Source organism: Salvelinus sp. IW2-2015, unplaced genomic scaffold (genome assembly GCF_002910315.2).
Source record: "Salvelinus sp. IW2-2015 unplaced genomic scaffold, ASM291031v2 Un_scaffold4850, whole genome shotgun sequence".
In the NCBI taxonomy this organism is placed as follows: Eukaryota; Metazoa; Chordata; class Actinopteri; order Salmoniformes; family Salmonidae; genus Salvelinus; species Salvelinus sp. IW2-2015.
Window position 1 is genome coordinate 8,169 of NW_019946119.1, and position 7,918 is coordinate 16,086.

Sequence of the window (7,918 nt, forward strand, 5' to 3'; positions counted from 1 at the left end):
CTGGTCTTAATACTGTAGCAAACATATATATTCAGCAGGACATTCAAGCGATCCTTACAATATAATCCAAAGTAGTGTGAAATGCACTCATAAGCAACTGGAATGAGGTTACTCCCCTGAGTTTCCCCCCATTCACATTCAGAATACATTGTGAAAAACTAAAATCTTTGCTCAGCATTTTTTCTCCAGGCAGATATACTACATCCATAACTAGTGGTTTCCTCATTAGCAGGGAGGAATTTCTACAATCAAATTGTATGTGCTTTGCCCTCGTGCCGCAATTTTATTAAAACACAGAAAGGGGCCTATATTGGAGACAAAAGTCGTCTGGCACACTGCTTACAGTTTCAACAACAATGAATAACTTATTTCTAGCCGACAATCATCGATGTTACTACTAATGTGAAACAAGACAACATATGATTTTTGTTGCTCATTTTATTTATTTATTTATTTTTCTCATTCTTTATGGCTGCACCCGTAACGGGATCGATAAAGATCGATGATATGACAACAGCCAGTGAAAGTGCAGGGCCCAAATTCAAACAGAAATCTCATAATTAAATTCCCCAAACATACAGTATCTTTATACATTTTTAAAGGTAAACTCTGTTGTTAATCCCACCAAATGTCCGATTTCAAATAGCTTTTCAGCGAAAGCACACAAACGATTATGTTAAGTCACCATCAACCAAAAACACAGCCATTTTTTCCTGCAAAGAGTGAGTCAAAAAACAGAAATAGAGAAGAATGAATCACTAACCTTTGATGTATCTTCATCGGATAACTCATAGGACTTATGTTACACAATACATGATGTTTTGTTTGATAAAGTTCATATTATAAAAAAATCTAGTATACATTGGCGCAGTTATTCATAGTTCCAAACACAATCGTGATTTAGCAGAGCCACATCTTTACAGAAATACTCATTATAAATTGTGATAGAAATACAAGTTATAACATGGAATATAGATAACCTCTACTTAATGCAACGCTGTGTCAGATTTCAAAAAAACTTTAGGAAAAAGCAAACATGCAATAATCTGAGTACGGACTCAGAACACAAAGCCAAATTAGCCGCCTATTGTGCAGTCAACAGAAACAGAAAATACATATATAATTTCTTACCTTTGATGAACTTCATCAGAATGCACATCCCAGGAATCCCAGTTCCACAATAAATGATTTATGTCCGTATATATGTCCAAATTAGCTACCTTTGTTAGCGCTTTGGTAAACAATCAATCAAGAAGGCGTGTCCTCTATAGCGACAATGTCCAAACGTTCACAAGTCCGTAGAAACATGTCAAACGATGTACAATCAATCTTTAGTGTTTAACATAACTTAATAAGTTCCCACCGGAGAATTGTTTTCAAAGCATGGAATGGAGGCTACCTCTCATGTGATGCAGTGAAAGCCTGGTGCTCGTGGCAGACCTTACTCATTCCCTCTCCTTCAGCCCCCCTTCACAGTAGAGTAACAAAGTTTCTATGACATCTAGTGGAAGGCTAGGAAGTGCAAAACTCAATCAATATCCCTGTACATTCAAAGGCTGAGTTGAAAATCGACCAACCCAGATTCACAGGGGAATTCTCGGTTTTTGCCTGCCATATGAGTTCTGTTATACTCACAGACAATTCATTAAACTTCAGAGTGTTTTCTATCAAAAATAATAATATGCATATATTAGCAACTGGGACTGAGGAGCAGTTTACTATGGCACCTCTGGCACCTTTTCATCCAAGCTACTCAATACTGCCCCAGCCATAAGAAGTTAAGACCATTGTCAAATAACTTTAACATTCATTACAGACGTCAATTGTTGTACAACATCATGGCTACGCTTCGATTATACCCTGATGAAGACAGCTTGGCTGTCGACACGTTGTTAATTACATTTTTGCATCTGAGCTCCTAGAGTGTTCGGCTCTCCTTTATTTTTACGCTTTTGGCATCACCTTTTACAATGGATTTCCGCTGTTGTGGGCCTTTAATCATCTGTCTGACTTTGTTGTTCACACAGGAGAGATACGGGACTATCGTGGATCCTCTGGGGAGCCGCAACAACTTCATGATGCTGAAGAGGCAGAGAAGAGTCTCTCCACATCAGAACACCTCAATAAACACCTGCAGAGATCCACAGGGAAGAGAACTCAATGCTGCTCTGACATTGGGAAGAGATTCACCTCATTAGGCATTAAAATTCATCAGAGAACACACACAGGAGATAATTCTTATAGCTGTGTTCAATGTGGGAAGAGTTTTGGTCAATCTGGAGACCTGACAAGGCACCAGAGAATACACACACAGGAGAGAAACCTTACAGCTGTGGTCAATGTGGGAAGAGTTTTGGTCAATCTGGCCATCTGGTATTACACCAGAGAACACACACAGGAGAGAAATCTTACAGCTGTGATCAATGTGGGAAGAGTTTTACTACATCTGGCAATCTGACTCTACACCAGAGAGAACACACAGGAGAGAAATCGTATAGCTGTGATCAGTGTGACAAGAGATACTCTGATAAAAGATCTCTGATCAAACATCAGAAAATACATACATGAAGGAGTTGTTTCATGATATCAATGAAATAATGTCACATTGTAGAATGTTTTTAACAATGTAGAAGGAGTATTTTTAGGAATTTCATAATGTAGAACCCTAAACGTTTGCCCCATTCAATTAATTTCAGCCTTAGGAAAAATCCAGGCTCTTGAAAGAGTACTATTTATGTGATTTAACAAAAAAGTGACACAAAAAGAGCTGTGTTACACTTACCATGTTGGTGACCCACTTGAATCAAAATGCAACACCTCAAAATGTAGCGATCTGTTTTCTACAAATTGTCCTCTAACAAGGGATGTTCACATTATTCCCAGATTCCGTGTGGTTTTTGAGCTGTTAGTTTTAACAGGACGTGCAACCTCATCTCCCTTCTGTCACACAATTGATTTCAACATGATATCGATGAGTTATGACAAATAAGTGTTGCGTTCCTTTGTTTAGCGACCCCTACATTTAAATGCATCACTCCAAAATGTAGCTGACTGTCTTCTGCAGGTTGTCCTCTAACCAGTGAGGTAAAAGATATCTTCTCTTCCTTTATTTTTTTTAGTTAGAGTCTGTATGTTTCGGCGATCGGACCTTTTTAGCTAATGAGATCTATCCCTTCCGAGGTCGTAAAGTTTGTGGGCCTTGCTCAATCATGTGACTTCTTAGGACCATATTGTTTTAACGACGGATACAGAGAGAATCGGGGATGCTTATCTTCGGTGCGATCCTCGTGGGGACGCCAGCCGGCATAACTCTGAACTGGTGCAGTGATCGGTGATGAGGTAGTGTGAACGCAAGGATGACAGGGTAGTCTGGGTGTCCCCTACCCGGATTGTCGCGGCAGCGGAACACATTCCGACTTGGGTCAGTTCAATAAACCACCTGCATGAGATCCACAGGGAAAGATTCATGCGCTCTGCGTTGCCGTGCGCTAAGAGATTCACCCTCGTCTGAAGGGTGAGCCCGGTGCGCTTTGCCGTCATTAGGCATTAACTTCATCAGAGGGGAGACACGACTCCGATGCTTAGCTCCTGAGATTAATCTCTTATACGCGTCGCTGGTGTGTGGCAATGTGTAGGAATGATATTTGTTTTGTCAGTCAATGGCTGGGACGGTTCGCGACTGTGATAGGCAGCCACAGATATACAGCACGTCTGCGGTGGGTACGATTTGCGGCGTCCGGTTGCATCGTTGCGGTGCGCCGGTGCCGTGTGACGGCCTCGTGTGTGCTCTCGTCGTGGGTCCTGTGTTGCCAGGAGAGAACACTTACATGCGTGCCTCGGTGGTCGCAAGCTTGCTGTGGCAGAAGAAGTTTTGACGTATTGCGTCCCGGTCTTGGACCATTTGGCTCCGGGCCCGCGGTACACACCTCAGAGAACATGCACTTAGTTCCTGTTGCGGTGGCCGGTGCCCGCGCGGCCGACAGGAAGATCGCTGATGCAATCTTAGAGTGTGTGATCAATGTGGAAGAGTTTAGACCGGTACCATCGTCGTGTAGGCTGGGGCAATGGAACTGCACTCGCCGTTCCACCAGAGGAAACCCGCGAGGAGGCCGAGAAATCGTTATCTGAGCGTGATCAGTGTGACAAGCAGCTGTAGCTCTCCTGATAAAAGATCTCTGATCAAACATCAGACTAAATGTATCGCAGGTAGCGGTACGATGAGGCACGGTCTTGGTTTTCTAGCTGATATCAGATCGAAATATGGAATGTCAAGTGTGTAGAGTCGTGTGGGCTAGTGTCTTTGTAGCCAAGTAGACCAAGCGAAGTAAGGTCTTCGGTGCAATGCTTAGGGTGCAACTGGGACTGTTGCACATAATGTAGAACCGGTACCGTCAGAATGCTGCTCACGCTTTTGACTCGTTCCGGTCGAACTGCCGTGTGCCAATTGTAATCGTGTTAGGCAACTTAGGAAAATCCAGGTCTTGAAGAGAGTAACTGGGGAATTTTGTCGATTAAACAAAAAAGTGGACACAAAAAACGAGTGCTGGTTGCAAGTCCACCTTATTCGTGCTCTGATGTTGTCGCCCTCAGGTTTGGGTGCGCCGGTGCACACCTTGGAGATCAAAATGCAGACACCGTTGCCCGGTCAAATGTAGCGATTGTTTTTCTACAAATGTCCTCTAAAGGATGTTTCACATGTATTACGAGATCCCGTTTCGGTTTTTGAGTGCTGTCTGTTGCCTAGTTTACCCCATAAGGACGGGGATGGTGGGAACCGTTGGCCTTGCCGTTCGCATCGCATCTGGGCGCCTTTGCTGGTGCCTGTCTACAATTGTTTCAACCCTATGATATCGGCATTGAGGGTCTAGTGATACGAAGAAATACCGGGGTGGCTTGCGTTCCTCTGATGTAGATCCGTCTTGCTTTTTTGTCCATAGTAGGCGTGCGACGGTGCCTGCTGCTTGCCCCCGGGCGTCCGTGCTGCTGTCCAATTCCGTATGAACCACCGTTGGAGACCCGGCGCACTACAAAACACTATCAAACTTGATTAGTTTGGTGGAGAGTCTAGGTTTTTGGTTGTTGAGCTGCTTTGCTGGGAAGGTCCTGGAGCTTGCATATATCCTGCGATACATGTTAAAATGATGCATTTAATAACACATTATAAGACATTTGCAGGAACATATGTATGGCTGACTGTCCTTCTGCAGGTTGTCCTCTATGTCTGGAATTGAGCTCACCACGCAGGAAGTTTAAGGAGAGATATGATGTACCCATTTCAAGTAGTTTTTTCTTTAGTTGTCTTCCTATTAGGAGTTTATAACAGAAATACAATTTAGATCCAGACTGGACCTGTGTGATACTTTGTGAATGGGATCCCTTCCGTATCGTTTTTCGATTCAGTTGAGATTATTGCTACTTGTAAACGAAGAAACTCAGGTCGATTTCTGGTGCTCGGACGGTGAATTGGTCAGTGTATTATGTAAGGTGGTGTGTGATTAAGTAATATGGGATTTAGGTTGTTTGTTGGATCGATGGTTTGTGTATACTAGTCAGCTGCATACTAGATTTTTTACGACTGGGGCTAATGGTGTGTTATTCATATTTACTGTCCAGCGAGAAGCGTTCGTCGGTTTTCCCATCAACCGTGGCTTGACTACTTAGATTCTGGTGATTTCTCACGTTTCAAACTGTGACATTTGGCGGATTATAGCGAATCTCCACGTACCTATTCCTCGCCCGTGCATTCATCTGCTAGATGAGTGTTGTGCTGTCTCTAATTGATACATGACTGATGTCGTGTGCTTCTCTTTCCGACACTCTTCACGTATCGCCCGCATCAACTATAGAAAGGTTCAGTTTGGTTTTAGTTGCTGAATACAAGGTTGGAAGAATAGCCTAAGGAATCGATTTTACAGTTCTCGCAACGTACTTCCTCACCGTCAGCTTATCATTCACATGACTGTATAATAGAAGCTTTTTACCATGTCGACTTCCGGCTGGGGTCGTGCTCTATCCACCGCTAATCTTTAAATCGTTGTTTTGATCGGTTTGGACAAATTTTCCCTCACCCGCATTCTTTTTTCCCTGACTCATAACTCTGATGAGGTGTCTATTTGTACACATATCAGCGTCGTCCCCTTTCTTAAGAGCTAATGACTTGTTGTTTGTCACTATTCTCTTCTCATCACTCTCGCAGAGGTGCGGGGCTAGTCGCGCGTCTGTTGAGGGAAGGGTTAGCACCTCTACCCGCCAAAGAGTGGCGAGGGTCAGGTGGTTTTAGCATGTAAGGGTCATTTGTCAAGGTGGTTACAGACTTTTATTGGGTGGTTTTTTGCAGCGTATACCCTTACGCGTCACTAGCACGTAGGACGTAACGGTTTCAAGCTTTCAAGATTGGTTCGGTCCCTCTGTTACTCTTGTGCAATTGTACTGATCTGGTGGTTCTAGTCAGTAATGTTTTTACAGCCTGTGTGGCTGTCATCTCGTTAGTGGAAGGTGTTCTAACCTGAGCTGGTCCAGGTCTTATTTTAAGAGTGTCTGGCCAGTGCTCCAGTTGCTTGATAGATGTGGAGAGTTAACCCTTTAGTTGCTCCACCTTTTTGGTTTGCTTTCCTGTCTTTAAGTAGGTGTGGGTTTTTCTTTTGTTTGTCTCTTCTTGGGCAGATTATGTGGGTCTCATGGTGGTTTCTTTTAGTTCCAATTGTTGTTACAGTCAACTTTCAGTGGGACACCCCCCATAGTGTCTTTCAGAGTCCCCTCCTATAACCCCACGTTACTTGTTTGTTGTCAGTGACTCTTGATGATTAAGGACATTTATGTTTTTCTTGCTGAGGAAAACGTAACAACAAACAATGGAGTAAACATCGCTATATATTGGGTTTGGAAATTGCAGTCATTTGTTAATTTTAACAATGTAATTTTCTTAAAATGCTCTTAGTCTTCGCATTTTAATCTGTTTTACCCTTATGTTGTTGTGTAGTAAGTGGGAGCTATTTTTTTTTTTTCTTCTTCTTGAAGCAATTGCCTGAAATGTGATGTAATAAAGATAAGCTTGATTTGACATAGTTGCGAAATGAATGAAAACCAAGACGACCATCAAATACTCTGCAAAAGAACACATATTTGGGGCAGCAGGTAGCCACGTGGTTTAGAGTGTGGGTCCGTAACTGAAATTTTGCTGGATGAATCCGAGCTGACAAGGTAAAATCTGTCGGTTCTGGCCCGAACACGGCAGTTAACCCACGGTTCCCCTTAGACGCATATTGTAGAATAAGATTTGTTCTTCCCATAGTTTAAATACACTTACATTGTTTTTTGACAACAAATATATTTCTGTCCAGCTTAGTATAGACAAACAGTACAATGGAAGTTACTCAAAAAAGTAGTGAGTGTTTAGGTATCACTTTCAACCAATTCCAGTGCATTAATAGTAGTGAGTTGTTTTAGTATCATTTTCAACCAAGCCGTGCATTTATAGTAGTAGTGGTTAGTATCCTTTTCAACAACCCAGTGCATTAATAGTGTGTCCCGGGTTTATAATCTTTTTTCCACAATCTCCAGTGCATTTTGTTGAAAATGAAACATGTGAAATCAGTAATTACATCAAAGGATTCAACTATTAAGCAAACAAATGGATCCAACCAGATCCAATTCGCACTTTTCCAGCCTGCTGAAGGTGTGGTGGAGTGGTAAACACCCACCCCGGCATCTACGGGGGCTTGAGTGGTCTTCTCCACAGCTCGGCTGAGTGGAGTGGTAAACACCACGCCGGCTTCACAGGGGCTTGAGGTGGTCTCCACAGCTCTGCTTGGTGGAGTTGGTAAACCACCACCCCGACGCTTACCAGGGGCTTGATGGTGGTCTTCCCACAGCTCTTGCTTATGTCATGGTTCTGATTGGCCTTCTTTTTGTTTCCATG